A 19227-nucleotide genomic window follows, 5' to 3' on the forward strand; every position below is an offset into this window, starting at 1 on the left:
CCGCACACAGATGAAAGAAATTAGAGCACTGCTGGGTATGTACAGAGGCAGTATGAAGAGCTGCTCCTTTTTCTCCTGCTTGGTGTGTTAGATTTGGAACAGAGGAATGTAGCAGAGTGGAAGAGGAAGTGTTGAGGAGAAAAGAGTGGTGGGGAGACACACTAGTCTATCAGCTTCTCTCTTTGATATTTCCTTTTCTGTTCCATCCCTCCTTTCCTTTTAAAACCCAGCATGCTAAGACTAGAGCAGAGGTCCTTCACACTGCTGCCAAACCAAGTGTGTGTGTGTGTGTGTGTGTGTGTGTGTGTGTGTGTATGTAGGTGGGGAAGGGTGCCATGGTGCAGGTGGGGCAGTATTTGGTTTCCTGCCCGAGTGGTCTGATAATCTTGGGTTGACCCTGCAACAGGCACCATCTTAGATGAGGCATCCACTTCAGTATGAGAGTGAAGGGAGAATGCATCTTCTAAGAATGGTGCCTGTCACCTGCAGTTAAAGTAAAGTTGTGCCATCGGGTCAGTGTCAACCCCTGGTGGCTTGCCACCTGCAGTTACTTATATTAAAAATAATTAAGATTATCCTGAGAAATATTGTTGCCTGGTTAATCAAGAATGTCCTTTTAGGCTATTAAAAAGGGCTTTAACTGATTAATCTAATGTGAGTTTTGGGCAGTATAGACATTTGTTACATAAAATAACATAAAAAATAATAATTCCATTTTGCTGTGTGTGTGTGTGTTGTGTGTGTGTGCTTTTAGCTGCCCTGCAGGTTCTTTGGGGTTCTTGTGAATCTGACAATATCACTTTGACATCTTCCAACATTTAACAGAAAAAAACAGGTAGACTGGTTTTACATTAAGCAGCGATTCATATTATAATAGCAAGCAAGCCTATTGGCAAGTAACTGTGATTGGCTGTGATGGCATGCCCTGGCACAGACTTTCTGGAAGATGCAGTTTAACTTTTTACCTTTCCCTACATTTCAGAATATGCATGTTTAATTTGATGCTATAATATAAACCTATACACTTTTGATTTTCACAGCACTTTTAATTCTCCCAGTACTTCATCATCCTGTGTTTTGTATATTGCAATGTGCCAACAAAGTTATGGATTCAGTTCCCAGATAAATCAGACAAACAGGGGGTCAGCTAAAAGCTATAACATTGGCAGGTAAGATCTACTATTAGGCATCAGCCCCACAGCAGCAAGCTGTACACAGAACACAACAGTTTTGCCTACTAAACAGGTACAGTTGGAGTTTCTGGAATACATTTAATGGGATTTGCATTTGGTCAGTATTATCTTTCACTCACAAAGCCACATTCTATGGTGGGAGCAGCAGTTGCTTTGGCAGCAAGGGCCATGTTGAACATTTAGAATGAACAAGAGGGCCGTATTGTAAACATGGCTGGTGCTGGGTTACAGGTAGGGGGAAAAGCTCATCTCAGCGGCTGAATATTCCAGTCCACTGAGGCGATAAAGCATCTTGGTACGGCTGGCCTCAAATATATACTATTATGAGTCACAACCTTAAAATCACGAGTTGGCCTTGGAAATAACAGGATTTGAAATAACAGTAAGTGAGAGATCCATTATGTTTTTTTAATGCTTGTATCTACAGTCAGGCAGACCTGAAAAAGTTTCTTTTATAACCAAAACCTCTCATTCCTAAGATTTTAAGAGGAGCCTGATGGATGCTGGACATCACCTTGGGAATCTCATGAAACTATAGGCCATATGCTGGCAACAATGTTCTGTGGAATCCATCCTGAATGGAACCCAGGTAATTATTAGTTAATATGAAGAGGAAGGTCCCTTGGCAGACCAGTTCTATTGCATTTGTTCATAAGTTCGCAGAGCTTGGCAGTGCAAAACATTGCCCTAAGGCCTGCATATAATGCTAGCTGGTCTACGACAGTTCCCTTGGGATCTATGGTTTTGGTGGATTGCTTTCTGATGTGAGCAAAATGCAGATGCTGAAAGCAATAAAGAGGAACCCTGCAAAAGAAAGTTCACTTTATAGGCCAACTAAAAGTGGATCCACACAGTAATCCTATGGCCCAGTTAAAATGGCTGCCGTTACATCAGAATTTGTAGCTGTATAATTAGTTGGGATCACATGCTCTCCCAGGAGCAATGGCAAAAGCACAATTTTATAGGAAGCAAAAAAAGAGGCAGTATAGCAACAATTACAGGCATTCCCACAGAAACCCTAGCAGCCCTGCCACTACTCACCAATCATAGTTTTATTCTCTACATTAGCCAGGAGTGGAAGGCACCAATCAACACATTGGCATGCCAGGAACACCGGAACATCACAGCCTATTCCAGTCCTCTCCAGAGGTGCACTTAGGTAATGCTGGAGGCCTGGAACTAAAGGCCTTTGGAGCCCCCCCCCCGGCCCCGGCTGGAGGCCCTCCCCCTGCAAGTTAGGCACCCTCCCCGTACACACACCATGATACAACGCATGGATTCTGGCGGGCACAAACAGCAACTAAACTCACAAGAATGTAATATAAAACAGGTATATTTATGCAAATATGCATTAGCAGAAACATTTCGACATGCAACTTAACATCCCATCCCACATATTTCTTTCCCTACTCCCCCATCTCTAAAGCACCTGGCACAGGTCATAATCATACTTGGCCGCCCAGCACAGTGTGGACCAGCCCAGCGGCAACCACACTACCCAGGACAGACTAATGAGATCTAAGGGCCCCAAGGGGTGTGGAGACCCTGGACTTCGGCCCCAAAGTCCAGGGGTAAGAGTGCCACTGGTCCTCTCCTTCCGACATCAGAGCCAGCCCCTCCAGGCCAGCCAGTATCATAGCCCAGTGATTATGAGGGCAGCAATGAGTGCCTGTAGCCACTAGAGCCAGTCCTTTCTTATGACAGCCCAAATATATCCTGGTAGTCCAAATAGCAGAAGCCTGAATGGGAGTGTTTGCTGGTTATTTTCTGACTGGACTTCATTATCCATCTTCCAGCCTCTGCTTCTGCTGTACAACTGCACAGTTTATCACACCAGCAGCAGTAAGGAGGAGTGAAAGGTGTTAGGAGGATGGTGGGCTGGTGCAATAGACTACCTCTGTCCACCCAGAGTAACATGACAGGATTGCTTTGATAGACTATTGGACAGAAGCGGTCTTTTCTACATGGTATGATCAAACATTAACTGGTGGCTGAAAAGGCATTTTCCTCCTCTGTGACATTCTGGATTTGGTTTCTGCTATGTTCTCCTTCTCGGTGTGCTTTCCACAGCCTGCAATGTTTGTTTTCAAGGGCTGAAAAATCAGACGTCTCCACATCTTATTCTTTCTTGACAGTCACAACCAGCTTCTTTCCTGGAAGAGCCTGAAAAGAGCATAAGATTCATCCCAACCCAGCATGTGAAACCTTGTTTTCAAAGCTAGGCCCCTGGAGGGTTCTGATAATTACTTCACCAGTATTCATTAATACTGCATCAAGCGAAAATTCCCTTAGCACTCTGGAGAAATAAAGGCTTGCATTGCTTCATCTTCTAACCACTGAAGTGACTGTGAATATTATTAGGATATAAAAAACATTGGTGACGTAGACATCTATACATGTACTCCCAAGTCTCTCTCACTGGCACTCATAATGCCATAAAATATACACAGATAACAAAAACTGAGAATTCAGTTACCAAAATCAACCAAAAATATGTTCCAAAGAATCACCCTTCCCTCCTCAACACAGAGAATCAGATACTCAGTTTCACTCATGAAGTAATCTCACAGAAAGTCATGAATATATGTCCACAGAAACACGGAGACAAATACACCTCTTACACACCATGAAACGAGAAAGCACCCCTATTTGTGAACCACACAGAGGAAGACACACATATAGAAACTAAAATGGAGATATGCCTTCACTAACTGGAGTGGTTTTACAAACCTTGTTCCCTAAGCTTTTGTGGAGAAGTTAGGCAATAAATATGTGAGACCATTTTGAAAGCTGACAAAAATGCTATTTTCCATGTGCAAGTCCTTTACTTTAAAGCAAATAAGGGAAGACAATCGTATTGGAAATGTCACTGTTTCCGCTTTTCTTTTAAAACCCAAGTCCCTTATTTAAGAAGTTAAAGGTTGTGCAGAACATTCTAAAAAGGAGGGCCACATCAGATCTTATTCTTGAGTTTTTAAAACTGACAGTCCTAGCCTTCACAATGCATCAGTGTACATATGAGTTGTATACATATTTCATGCACAGAAACCAATTTATGAATTCAGTTGCATTTTGGAAAGGCTATTTCATCTGAAATGCCTCTCAAATCTAATCTAGATTCTAGGACCCAAACTGTTACACATTTATTTTCATCAGGGATAACTTTGTCCCCCTCAACAGGAGACAGCAAGGAAATGAGGTGAGGATTGCTCTAGGGCTCTCCCCAAGGAAGTACCCTTCAGCTGTATTCCTTCGTAGATTTAGGGCTTGAGATCCCTGCCCAGGAGATGTTCAGAGTCCTTAAAAGTTCAGAGCCCTTAAAAGTTCAGAGTCAAGAAGGAAAGGGAAGAGTTGGTTTACTTCCCCCTTCCCAACTCACTCAGGTCTTCAATTGCGTTTGGCCTCTACTCAGCTCTCCTAAAATATTTATTTATTTATTTATTTAATTTAATCTCTCTATATACAATTGAATGTCTGTTTGTCTGTCTGTTCTCTATACATTCCCACACCCTTTCAGCTATCAGGACCAAACTTTGCAAAGTGATTTCCTATGACCCTACTAGTAACATAGGGTACCTGGGAACCCCGACAACCACCCATCTAAGTTTCTATAAACTGTTATTAGAAGCCTGAGCAACGCTGGGTACTTAAAGATAGTTTATTTTATCGATATTGCGCTTTCCTCCTGAGAAGCCCAGCCCCTAAAACAGAGAGGGCTATATGCCTACATGTCCTGCTTGTGGGTTCCCCGTTGCATCTGGTTGGTCACTGTGGGAACAGGCCGATGGACTTCTACTTTGATCCAATTGGGCCATTCGTATGACGACAGAATGGATGAGTACTGTCCTTCTTTCAGCCTGGTTTCTCCCCCCCACCACACACCCCCTTCCTTCCCACCTCCTTCATCTCTTTAGGAGCTCCTCATCTGTGTAAAATTCCAGCCACTTGAGCTCCCAGAAGACAGTGTCATTTTTGCATTGGAGATGCTGATTGGATTTGACAAACAATGATTTATGACAGGGCGACCTGTGCAGGGTGCAGCGAGGAATATCAGCGCCTCATCATGGCTTGGAGATCCATTTCAATTCCGTCTCAGCTCTCTGCTGCCTCTTATTAAAATGCGGAGAGGATCAGACTTGACAGATGTGGACAATTTATTTCTTAGTAGAAAGAAGGAATGAGATAGGGAGCAGAAAGGGCCGGGGGCTGGATGGGAGAGATGAGGGGCTTATATGCGAGTTCTTTATCTCCAAAACCCTTGGCACCTGTTTCGGATCCACTTGGACACTTTTAGCATTTTAAATTAGACCTAACTTATCAGAAGTCTTGGGTTTCAGTCTAGCTCCTTCTCTGCATTCCTGCAAGCTTGATGTGGTCTGAATTCTCACTCTCTTCTTCCCAGTAGGTCTGTAGGTTTCCAAAAATATGACATGAGTTGATATGGATGGAGGTCTTTTCTCTCTTGTTGTTTCCAGCTTCTTAGTCCAAAGCTTGCCCAAACTATGCTTGCCAGATCAAAAATTTCAAAAATAAGGAACAACTGGCAAGATCATGTTGCATCTGTACTGTTCCATGGGGCTTTTGGGAGCTGGAGGCGTTCTGAGATAAGGGATGTTCATTCTGTTCTGTGGTGTGCCATTGTTTTGGAGGAAGCGGCTTGCCATTAAATAGTATGATGAATGGCCCCCAAATAAGAGGCAATGGAGATGATTCAGCAATTTAAAATGGGGCTCACATTATTTTCCATTTTGTGTGTTCGCTATAGGGGCTATATCAGTCAAGCTTTGAGGGAGCAAAAATGTTGGCACCTACTCTAGAAAGTAAGGCACAATCCCAAGAATCACAATCCCAAGCATCACCCAGGTACCTTAATATAAATTTCTTATTAAATGTTTTTTATCAGTGTCTTTTCAAGCCCAGTGAATTATTAATCCCTATGAAAAAAGGGGGTTTAGTGCTGTTTTGAAGCATATGATGCTATTGGAAGCTGCAAGTAAGCCTGATCCATGCCTGAACAGGAGACCACTGAAAATTCCATCTAAACTCTGCAAAAATTCAAGAACAGTATGTGTGTGTGTGTATATCTATATATATAAATAAAAGCAATGTTTATTATTCTTCCCATTTGACAAATGGGAAAGGGAGGGTGAAGGCAATCATGTTTCCAAACCATCCATGAATTTGCCAAACACATACTTACATCTTATTATTTGGCACTATTGACTGAACCACATCAACTATTTTAGGTCTTTGATTTTCAAAAGGTAAAGCTAGAGATACATTCTTAATGTGGTGGAAGTGATTTGGACCCAAATCTTCTACTCTGACAACAAATATATCAAACATTTATCAAAATCACTTCCACCACACATTTCCATTCTCAAGCTATGGGGTTAAAGTAGACACACCCAAGCTATGGTTTAAAGTAGACATAGATCAACCAGAGACTGTTTCCTACTCCCTATCGAGGCTAATTGGTCTTGGGAAGAGAACTGGTATTGTGGTAGTGAGCATGAATTATCTCCTTTGCTAAGCACGGTCCACCTTAGTTTGCCTTTGGATGGAAGACTATGGAGCTCTTCTCACGATTAGAGAAGAGCTCCAGGGTTGTCTGCAGGGAAGGAGGGTTTAGCTTACCTTTTCTGCAGACGATTGGTGGTTGTTGTCTGGGTGGGCAAATCACCCGCCCAGATGAGCGGCGGCTCTCCTGTGGCTTGCCGAGCCACTCCGGGGGTCAGGGAAGCACCACTGTGTGGCGCCCCACCCCCTGGAGCCCCACCCCTGGAGTGTGCGGTGCATTCCTGGGATCCCCCTCCCCCCAAGTGTGCTTGCTGCAGTTGCAAGCAGCTGTGGCAGAAACACGATCAATTAAATGAGGTCAAGGGAGCGATTGTTCTCTTAACCTAATTTAAGCAGGATTCATAGGTGGGTTTGTCACTGTGTAGCCACCGGGATCAAGTGTGCTCCTGGTGGTTCACACAAGCGTGCAAAACCGGGCTGGGCTCCCTTAGCCCAGTTTTGCATGCTTGTGTGAATACCCTCTACATGTGAGAGCAGTAGGGAATGGGGTTATAGCTCAGTGGAAGAGCATCTGTCCCAGGTTCACTCCCTGTCATCTCCAGGTAGGGCTCTTGCCTGCTACCTAGAGAGCCACTGCCAGTCAATGTGGACAATACTAAGCTAGATGGACCAATGGTCTGACTCGGTAGAAGGCAGCTTCCTATGAGATCTCATTTTGCATTTGAAGTGAAATTCTTCAACCAGTTCTTGCAATTATTCAGCTAGAAATCCTTCAACAATTCTTCATCTGAGGAGACCCGGTCTTCTGGTAGCAAGCATGCATTGTCTCCTTAGTTCAGCAGGGTCCAACCTGGTTTGCATTTGAATGGGAGACTATATGCAAGCACTGTAAGATATTCCCCTTAGGGGATGAAGCTGCTCTGGGAAGAGCACCTGCATGCTTGCATGCAGAGGGTTCCAACTTCCCTTCCTGGCATCTCCAAGACAGGGCTGAGAGAGATTCCTGCCTGCAAACTTGGAGAAGCTGCTGCCAGTCTGTGTAGGTAATACTGAGCTAAATGGACCAATGGTCTGACTTGGTGTAAGGCAGCCTCCTATGACCCTAGCTTTGGACTTCTCTTCTCTTTCCCCCTTCAAGATCCTTTGGATCCCAGCTCTAGGCCCTTTCATGACCTTGCCAACCCTGCAGCGCCATTTCTTTCTTTCTGAATCTCTTCCCTGAAATATCCCAGTATCCCCAGCCACAAAAACCTTGTGGGTGCCCCCTTAAGCCTGATCTACAGCAGCCTGGCTAGTTTCTGTCCCCATAAATCAGAACCACAGCATTGGGACAAAACAAAGCCAGCATGCTGTTGGGCTCTCCACATGCATGAGAGATGTTTTGCTTAGTATAAATATTTTGGAGTATCTCTTGGGGATGTCAGCACACATAAGGGAGCAATCAAGACCTTGGGGTGGATGCAGAAGGGATCAGTGCATCAAACACTTGCTTGGAGGAGAATCAGAGGCACCCTTCTTTAACAGGGGTGGAAAGGATCCAGGGGGAAGTATTACTCCATAGGCCAAAATGCCAGCCCAAGGGCAGAGTTCATACTTTATACAGATGGAAGCCATTAGCCTGGAATGTTTGTGATGTGATCTGGAGCAATGTAAGCAAGATATATATTACCCAGAACCTCATAAGCAGAATTGGAGAAGATCCTCTCCCCATTCCTTAGCATTTCCCCGCCCCTCACTTATTTTATTTCCTCCTGCTCTTCTCTATAATCTTTTACTTTGCTTAAATAATTTAAAAGGCCATAATCACAGGACTATTCTTTGTAGTCAGCCATTGTTGTCAGCAGCAGCATTTTCAATGTTTTAGCCATAACAACTAAAAATGCATGCAGACAACTTAGTACATGCATGTGCACAGCAAATGCAGTGTTATAGGAGCATCTGTGCTGACTCCTTCTAATGATCCTCAGAGTTTTCTGGTTGCTGCCTCTGCACAGCTGGCAGGAAAAGAAAGCCTTGTGTAGAGCATCAGAAATGGGTCTTTTGGGTCTAAAGAGGCTAAAAAGACTCTTCTGTTTGGCTGTAGTACTGAGGCCTGCAGGAGTAGCAGCTTAGCAACATGATGGATAGCTTGGCTGGTGGCAGCTGGGTGCCTTCCTGATGCTCAACAGTCAATCAATACTTCATCAAACTATGAAGTCATTCATATGTCCGGGTCATGGGTGGAGGCTGGTCAAACTCACCCCCCCGCCAGATGATGGTTGAAAAGTTGCTGAGAGCATGTACCACACTCCCAGACTTTCTGCACTGCTTGCCTGCAGCATGAAGCTCCCACCATGCACTGTGCAACACATGTAATATATTGAGGGATTCCCCCAGGATACGGCCACTCTAGGCATCCATAAGAACATAACATAAGAACATAAGAACAGCCCTGCTGGATGAGGCCCAAGGCCCATCTAGTCCAGCATCCCGTTTCGCACAGTGGCCCACCAGATGCTGCTGGAAGCCACAAACAGGAGTTGAGGGCATGGAATTCTGTTCTCTAACCCCAAAGGCTCAGTGTACACTGGAATGCTATGGACACAATCCAGAGAGCTACTCTATGTGAGCCTAAGTGCTTCCATGTGCCCACTGGATCTTCCAGTTCTTCTTCTTTGAACAGAAGCTTTGGTGCCACATCACAAGCCAATTGTTGAACTTCCCCTGTGTGTCAAAACTAGCTTGAAAGGCAAGCAACAATTTATTTATTTTTTAAAGGCCAAAAGCCCTTCTGGATGCAAATAATTAATAGCTCAGTTCCCTACATTGTGATCTACAGTTTGAATCGTGTCAGCATTTGGTATTTTTTGGCCAAAGCCACAACAATACTAGGGGTTAATTAATTGCTGCTCTCTTTTCTCTCTCTCCACGAGCCTTTCCTGTGGTTTTGGGCTGTTATCGAGCAATTAGTTTCAGAGAGTCAACAATGAAAAGAATGAAGATTACAAAGAAGATGGGGCAGGGGAGAGAAAATAAGGCAGAGTGGCTGCACAGGAGAAGGCCTGGACACCCTTCCATTTCCAGACCTGTCATCTTTTCCCTTTAAGGAATCGTATCTAAATGGTCCAATTTCAATGGGGAATTTCTCTTTCAAGTATTTACAGAGATAAGAGAGAGACCCTCTAGTGTTCTAAGCAACGGCTTTCTGCTGCCTCCAGATTCTCTGTGGTAACAATTGGTGTCATCTCCGCTGGACAGGCCCAGGCGAGACCCTCCAGCGACGTGTGTCCCAGGAAACAGCATAACTTGGTGGCAAAATGGCTTTTGATAGAATCTCATATGCATAGCAGTCCCTCAAAAAGCAAATGTCAAGAAGAATAAGTCCCGGCCGGCAGGATCAGTGCATGGTTTCGACAGCCGCCTAATGTCTCTTCCCAAACACCTCCAGGAGGGCGTCTCTGTTAATAGGGCTGCTTCTTGTCAACAGCCCTTCTCGGTTTCATGAGAAGCAATGAAGCAAAACTGCTTTGGGGTGGAAAACATATAGAAAGGAATGGGCAGCACTTGGCGAAGGTCTTATCTAGAATGAATCCATTGTGGTGTGGTTAGAAAGGCATTTCAGCTGCTTAAAGCAAAGAGAATCTCATTAAATGCAAGAAACATAAGGACCCTAGACTTTCACTAATGTAGTTTTCTTTTTCTTTTGGTATGCCTGTGCACCTATAAGTGGGTGTAATGCCATCCATTCCATCTACTTAAAAACAGTTGTACTATGTTTGGGTGACAATGAATCTGGACTAGGTACAGATTTCAGATCGGGAATAATAATTTGCTGCTCTTACCAGTTGCTGGGGTAGCTAGCCTATGTCAATCCTACTGAGGAGCCCAGGCAGTACAATATTAATTATACTGCTAACTGAGCAAGGGCAGTCACCTTAAGTGGCGCAGTGGAGAAATGCTTGGCTAACAAACAGAAAGTTGCCGGTTCAATTCCCCGCTGGTACTATACCAGGCAGCAGCGATATAGGAAGATGCTGAAAGGCATCATCATCTCATACTTCACGGGAGGAGGCAATGGTAAACCCCTCCTGTATTCTACCAAATAAAACCACAGGGCTTTGTGGGCGCCAGGAGTCGAAATCGACTTGACGGCACATTCTACCTTTACCTTAACTGAGCAAGGGGGCACCTTTTAAAGCAGTGATTAGCATGTGGAGACTGGGCCAGCCCTAGGGTATTTGGCACCCTAGGGGAAGTTTGACTTGGGGGGGGGCAGCAGATAAGTGTGGAGCCCTGGCTTTAACTTGAGCCATGCAGGCTGCTCATTCTCTGGGCTGAATGACCAGCCCGCACAGATGACCAGGGAATGACTAGCCTGTGCTGGTTTGGGGATACAGTGGGAGAGGATTTAGCTTATTTAGAAGCTCAGAGCCCACTAGGGTTGCCAACATTTCATTGCCAGAATGAGGGAACAAGTTTGAGTTGAGGGGCTGGGAGGTTTATGCAGTGGTAATCAAGAGCCTGTGTATCATTGACGTATATGTAATTGAATTATATGCTATTGAATAATGCCAGCATTATTATTATTTAGAACACATTCAGGTTATACCACTTTTCAACCAAAAACTTCTCCAAATACAAAGCTGCTTGCCCCACCACCAAAATCCCTATAGGGACCAACATTTCATCCCTGAAATGAGGGACATCCCACGTAATGAGGGACAGTTGGTAACCCTAGCCACCCAATGCCTCGCCAGGAGGTTTTTCACACATGGCTCTATGCCTCGAGGTATCTGAAGAGCGAATTTGCTTCGCAGCAGATTCGAGGCATTTTAATCTGAGGGATTAGATGGACCATTTGCATAGCCATCAGCACCTCCATCAACACCTTCGGAGAAAGCAGAAGCCCCAGATTCCGCCCCCCCCCCAAAGCTGCTGGAAATAGAGGATGTTTTTACCCCGGACATAACTCAGGCTCAGCCAGAATTCACAGCCTCCTTTTGGAGAAAAACAAAGCCCTGTCTGTCCTGGTCCCTGATAGCCCGCAGGGAAGTTGGGATAAATCCAGTGAATATGTGGACTGCCACACTCCAATCAGGAGTGGATTGGGGGGTGGGGGAGCCCTGTCTGTAAAACCTCCTGCACTTCCTTCATGGCTGCAGCCTCCCTCCCTGCAGCAGTGTAGGCCCTGCAATCCTCAGGGCCAACCACATTTCCATTAAACTCACAGAGAGCAGCATTGCTTTTGAAAATAAGAAACTTGGAGGCTTACCAAGTTCTGGTGGTGGAACCTATCAGACTAAGGAGAGCCATCGGGGGCACACAAAGCCTTACTGAGCTCTGCTCCTTGGATAGATAACAGAAGTTTATACGGAAGCACTTGAAGATCAAGAGACACGTTTCTGACTGAAGAAGCATTTGGAACCTTGCATAAGTGCTGCAAGTCTCAGCCATTTGTCTCTTTTAGCATTCTGATAATTTTGTCATCACTCATTGGGTTATTTTACATTGTTCAGCCATTTGTCTGTCTCAGCTTTCTGATGATTGTGTTATCACCCACTGGGTAACGTGAGGTTGTATGCTTATTCTTTACCTATATATATATATGTTCTCTTACAATTGGTATGATAATATACCTTAACATCTACCAGGTACTTCATTTTTGGTGTTTTGAGGTTGCATTTGGTACCTAACCTTCCCATTTCCCAACCTTCTGTCTCCCTGAGAGGCAGCTTCTAAGAGGAGCTTCCCTCCCGATAGTACACTGCAGTCAAGCCAACTGTTGTGCATACCACATCCTGTTTTGGGTCCTGGCGCTTGAGAAACTAGAATGGGAGCTCCTGCTTAAGCAGCTGCAGAAATAACAGAGCAAAGAGAGGCAAGGAGTGTGGGCAAGGGACTAAAGGTGGGGGTGAGGAGGAGGAAATCAAACCAGAGACCAGCCAGGAGGCAGGTCCTGCCCACTCAACTCCTGCCCAGGGAACCACCACCCTGGCAACAGTGCAGCAACGCATCCACTTTCTCTTAGCCAGGCAGGCAGCATTGTGGGCAGGCAGAAGTGGTGCCCCACCCTCCACCCCCACCAAACCTGATTAACCGGCTGATCTATTGCAGCGCAGAGGTGTGTGGCACTCACACCCACCAAAACTTGATTAATTTGCTCAAGCAGGTGGTGGCACCCATGCCCCCCCAAACTGGTGCCCTAGGCAATGCCTTGATATGCCTAGTGGATGGTCAGCCCTGGAGAGCAACTGTCCCTATCCAACTCTAGCATAGTATCCCTACAGTGGTTGTTGCTGGCATCTACTATATGCTTCTCCTTTGGGGACAGGGAACCATCTTACCTGTTTCTCTATGTAAATTTGCTTTGAGAACTTTTGTTGTTGAAAAGCAGTACATAAATATTTGTAGTAGTAGTAATAGTAATTACAATGATAATAACAATAAAAATAACAACAACACTACTACTACTACATGCAACATGCCACAAAGATTGCACAAGGCAAACCATAGTGATGCCATAAACTGTCAAGGAAGTTGTACATCCGTTATGGAAAAAAACTTACTTTATGCTTTTAGGAAGGCCAGTTGGTTCAGAATTCTTTGAAACTCATGGACTGATGTGGATGGATCTACTAGTCTGCTGTATGCAGCATTCTAAGGGTGGAGGTAACAATAAACTAGATCTCCATAGCATCTGTCTGAAAATAAAGAAGTATTTTGGTTTTCAGTCCTGTTCTCTCCCACCCCACTTCTGATGCTCAGCCCAGTCTGGTTCTTTTTGTGAGTGGTTTCAGCTCTGCAGAAAGACTATACTCTTCTGTAAATGTTTTAACAGCTCTGGTTGCATAATCAGTTCTGATAAGCTATTATACTGTGCAGTTCCTTCCTTGGATTCTTCACTGATCCTCACACCATGCTCACCAACTTGTCTTCTGGTTTTGACTCCTTGTCCAGCTCTGTTCCTCCCTTTGTCCAACTCTGACTGCTGCAGAAAACTCTCTTCCAGATCTCCATCATGTAAACCTTTTGGCAACTTTTTCTTCTTGACTGTCTCCAGGACTCTTCTTCTCAAAGTTTCCAAACTCAATGGTGACTGCTAAACTCTCTCAGGCTCTCTCTCTATATATATACACACAATTTTACTCCAACCGTGTTTTTTTAAAAAAACAACCCAATCAGGGTAACTACATGTTCCCTCCATTTTTCAAATCTTTCCTTCCCTCCAAAACCAAACTGTCAGACTGACATTCTCAAAATGAAACTAAAATACAGCAGTCATGAACTTTTGACCCTGCCGGGGTTTTTTTCATGCATAGAAATTTGCAAGCATATTAAACACACAATCTTATTTACAATAAAGAAGAGTCTTAGGAACATTAATACAATACAAGGGCTTATTTACAACAAGAAGAGGTCTTAATAATACCATGCATTTCATAATACCATGCATTCTTATATTACATTCTTATATAATACTTCATAATACCATGCATTTGCAATACCAGGGCTTAGTTATAAAACCAAGAGGTCTAGGCCTTGTTCCTCCACGGTAGGTTATTTCCTTTAATCCCTGTTTGAGGAATTCCCAGAGGTATCTGGCCACTGCTGGAACTGCTGGCCACTGGTGGACCTTTAGTCTGCTCTAGAAGGGCTTTGCCTAAGTTATTATATATAATTTCCACATTTCTTTTAAATGTACTCCTTCAGGTATCTATTCTATTATATATTTTGAAGAGTTTGCCAGTTTGTGGATTATCTACAGATACCAAATTTTGCATACACAATCTGGCTGTTTAAATCAGCCAGATGCACTACTTTTTACACCAAAATATGCTGGGGGGAATGTGTGTGTGTGTGTTCTTCTAAAGTTTTTTTTTAAGAAGAAATTAAAAATCTCAACAGATTTTTAGCACTCAGTAATTAGATCAATAATTCAAAAATGATATCATGCCCAAGAGAAGCAGAAGATCTTTCTCAGATTCAAATTTACTATGATTCACATTTGCCACATATGGTAATTACTCAATAAAATGAATAATGTTTGAAGTTTAAATCCTATAAATTTAAAACTGTTCTTTTACTTCCCTTTTGCAAGCACATTCATAAAAAATTATATTACATATACTAAATATCTTGAACTTTCCTATAAGTGTGATCTACGCAAATAACTCTGCCTGGTCAATGACGGGCCTCACCTATCGGTTACATAAAAATTCCACATTTCTTTCAAATGCACTCCTTCAGATATTCTTAATAAATCTGTCCATTTGCTGATTTCCAGTCTTATGTTTTTCTAATTACTCCTGCCTTTCCTTGTTCCACACTTCTTTAGCAAATGAGGGGACTACAGAGGCTCACTCTGCATACAGATTCAAAATATGTCCTTGGCTTAGAGGGTTTATGTTCTGCTCTTATTTTCTAGACACTTCAAATTCCGCCTCCCCCCAGCCCGCCCTGCCACACACACACACACACACACACATACCAGCTCAGTGATCTCATCTTGAAATTGTCTTCAATCTCACCAATATCTAGCCAGCTAAGTCCTGCATCCAGCACTTTCTGCCTCTCTTGACAGAACAAAGCAGCCTTTTCAGCTTCCATGCCTATAAATTTTTGACAACAGCACCTAACACAGTCACTGGGCCTCAGCTTGCCTTCTCAGCAAGGAAGCTGCTGAGTACACAGCCTAGTATACAGATCAGTGCCAGAGATGCTGTTGCCATAACAACACAAAGCATTTTCAGGTATCCCCCCCACCCCCCCAAGAGCAGTTAGAAGAAAAGCAATAGCACATCTGGAGTTGCAGTAACTATTCTGCTGTTCTCTTCCCGAGGCTGAAAAAGCATACCAGATGTAATACCATGGCTCTTGCAAGCTGTGGATGAAATGCACCAAAAAGATGGAGGGCAAAAACATCACGTGAGGATCATGCAATACAAAGGGGCTTTTAGAAGGATGGTTTTGGGACAACCTCATGGCTCGCTCACCTCATCGGTTGCACTGTTTGTGGAAACTGATATATTTATGTTAGGCTATTGTGTATTCTCCATATGCCATAGTTATACAATATTTCATATGGAGCTAATTTGAGTCACTTCCAATTGTCAAAGCACATGACACAAATCCTATGGGTTCCATTGTGCAGGCATCAGAGAGAAACAGTATTTATATTGTCTCCTTCCTCTAAACTCTGCTTTTCCATAGTCGTGATTTAAGGTACAACTTCAGACCCACCTCAGGAGAATAAAGGCAAAGTTTGATTTATATCACTTTTGGAAAACTGAAAATCTTCACTTTACTAACAAATAAATGGCAGTGCCTAGACTTCTGCAATCCTGTGCACAACTGGGTTGTTCAAATCCCATTGGAAACAAATACTAAAGAAGAAACCGCATGTACATTTTAAAATACTTTAGGGATCATCCAGGAATTTTCCTCTGCTTCAGTTAATGTGCATTAGCACTTTTCACAGATTATGCTTTTTCCTGGCATCCACACTCTTCTCCAGCTAGTGCGGGAGAAGACACTTGCCTAACCTTGATATTGGCCCATAACGTCCTTTAACTAGATTTGAGTACAGTGCCATAATAAAGTATGTAATCCTTCCTCTTCTCTTTATGTGCCCACTGAAATAGCTCTACCGGTCCGAAGAGAGCTGGTCTTGAGGTAGCAAGCATAACTTGTCCCCTTAGCTAAGCAGGGTGATCACTACATGTGTGCATTTGTTAGATTATCTATCTATCTATCTATCTATCTAATGCCATGATTTTTTGAGTAATAAAACCCATAGTTTTGCAAACCCAGAACTGTTGCAGTGGAATCCATTGGTAGGGAGGCAGCAACAACATAGTGGCACCATTTTCTAACTTCAAAAACATGACTGCTAACAGTGGCTACAGAGACATTTTTGTAAAGGGAGAAGAAATTAATCTGTTTTAAAAAGCCATTCCAAAATGTTTACAACTTTTTGGAAAACACAGTGGGATACGGTAGAAGTCTAAGAATGCACTTCACATTGGACACATCTGTTCACAGGTGACACAAAAATTAGAGGAAGGTTGAAATACAGTTTTCAATTAATCTTTTTTTCATGACCATTAATCAGTAAAACTGGATCCAAGCTCATTTAAAACGGCATTTCTGACTCTCACACCTTTACACCAACAACAGAAGTGAGGCTCAAAAGAGCTTCATTGGCACATATGAAGTTGGTTTAAGTAAAATAGGAGGCGTCAAAGGAGAAAGGAGGAGTCAAAGAAATGTATCTATTAGCACCATGTAATAGTACTTAATAATTATGCTGGAAACTTAAAATTATAACCAATGTGAAGAAACTTCAAATCATAACCAATTTCCCATTCTTCTCATCATGAATTGTTACAATTTTGCTACCCTCTCTTTCCCCCCTTAATACATGACATGGATGTGCCCAGAGGCAAGATGGTGCAAAGGGTCTAAAGTTCCATCTACGTTTGCCAGATCTTAGTTTTCTGTGTGCAGCTCAGATGTTGGAAAGTAATTTCAGGCCCTCCAGAGTGGCACAATTTTTGGTCACTCAGTTCTTCCTGCCTCTCCCCTCTCCTCCATTGAAAACTGTGTATGCATTGCTGGTGCATCACTCTTCCTCCTCCAATAGGTCTGGAAGGAGAAGAGAAGGCAGATTTGAGGGTCCAATTACTAGTTAGCAACCATGCTAATAGTTAGAACCAGACATCATCAGGCTCTGTCTTGTGGCATCACAAGGACATACTTCTTGAATCTCAAGTGTGGGGATGTTTTTGACCTGGGAATCCTACTTCTGTCTCTGGACTACAAGAAATAAATCATGGCTTCCTAGCAGTGGTCCCTCTAATTTTTTTCATCTCTGTGTGGAATGAGTGTTGTTCTGGGTAGCCGTGAAAAGGTAGTAAGTGCACACATGAATTCAAAGCATGCATTCAAAGCGGGGCCTTCCTGATTAAACCTGAGCGGGATCTAAAATGAACTGAGCAGACATCCAAAAACTTGTGAGCGCGTGCACATGCACATGCCTTAGAGAGAACAATGCTTCCTAGATATTAAAATAAATGTTCACATACTTGCAAGCTTTCCTTTGCAACCATAAAGGTGCAAAAATCATTGGTTTTAACAAGAAAGCTAAACATCTCAGGATGTTAGAATCAGACATCTGGAATGCATTTAATCAAATGTGAATGTAGATAATGTAGATAATATTCCTGTTATCTGCTTTCTCCACCCCTGATTCTTGCACAGATTCCTCCCTGAGGCAAATCTTTTCTAGTATTCTCAAAAGAGAAGAATTTGCAATTTCATATCCTAGCTCTAGCTTCGGCTCCCATCTCAAGCAACCATTGCAGCTAATGTGCTAAAAGGGGAGCTGACTGCACATGGGAACAACAGAAAGAGACTGAGAAATCAGGCTCTGTGCCGCAGACCACTTGCTTAAGCAAGAGGGATGTGGGAAAATGCAAATTCCAGCCCTCCTCAGCCAAGTTAAATTGGCCAGCAAAAGACTTTCATTCCTGAGGAACCTTTGAATTAAAAACTGGGCAAAGCCAAGCAGATTCCACTGAAAATTACTGTAACAACTAGTTTTAAATTACAGTCTCGTTTGTGTATATTTTTTGCTCCTCACCCATTGATTTCTTCACTTTTAGATTCAGGGGGAAAAACCTGAACTATTGTGTTCATTGCATGGCAGCAGATACTTTCCCCGCTCCTATTAGCTGATCTTTAAACGTGTAATTCAAACCTTACAATACAGTTTTGAAATTAATGATCATGTTTATCCAGTTGGTGGACTGTTGCTACACAGTTAAAAGGATGACCTCAGGTCATAGTAGAAATGATGGAGTTCTTTCTTTGCAGCTTCCAAAATCGTTTTATTTTCCAAAAAGCAGTCATGAGGAGGGTGATTTGAATTGGGCCATGGCACAGAGGGGTAATTTGGATTGGGGCTGTAGAGTGAGGAGAAAAGGCTTTAATCTTTTTTGCTCCCCACCAATTCCCCAATGTAATTTGGCCTGCCAAACTGCTATTAGCTACAGAAGGAAAAGCTCCCATTCAGGACAAATAACATCTTGATGTGCGTGTGATTTGGACTGGAGTTGTGGTGTATGCTGCTGGGGGTGGGGGAAGGTTGGAGCTCTAGTCCACCCCCACCCTGATGGTTACTTTTTGAGAGAAAAATATATTAGAAGTTCCAAACACAGAACGTTCACATCCCATATTTCCTAAAACAGGGATTCCCAGATATTGTTGTCTACAACTCCCCTAATCCTCAGTGGCAATGGTCTTGCATTGGTGCTTGTGTGAAAGGAAACTGAAATGCAATCCAGTTTGCTAAGGCATTGTTGGTATTAATCGTTAATTAGGGATTTGCATGAACCGGTTCAGAGGCTGTTTTACGGGCCTTTGAACTGGTTCAAGTGTCGGCCGGTTCAAAGGTGGATATGTTTAAGGATGGTGGAAGTGGCCGGTGTGCGTGCGCACATAATGTGTGCGCATGCACGTTGCACACATGCGCATG

This window comes from Hemicordylus capensis, chromosome 1 (genome assembly GCF_027244095.1).
Source record: "Hemicordylus capensis ecotype Gifberg chromosome 1, rHemCap1.1.pri, whole genome shotgun sequence".
NCBI lineage: Eukaryota > Metazoa > Chordata > Lepidosauria > Squamata > Cordylidae > Hemicordylus > Hemicordylus capensis.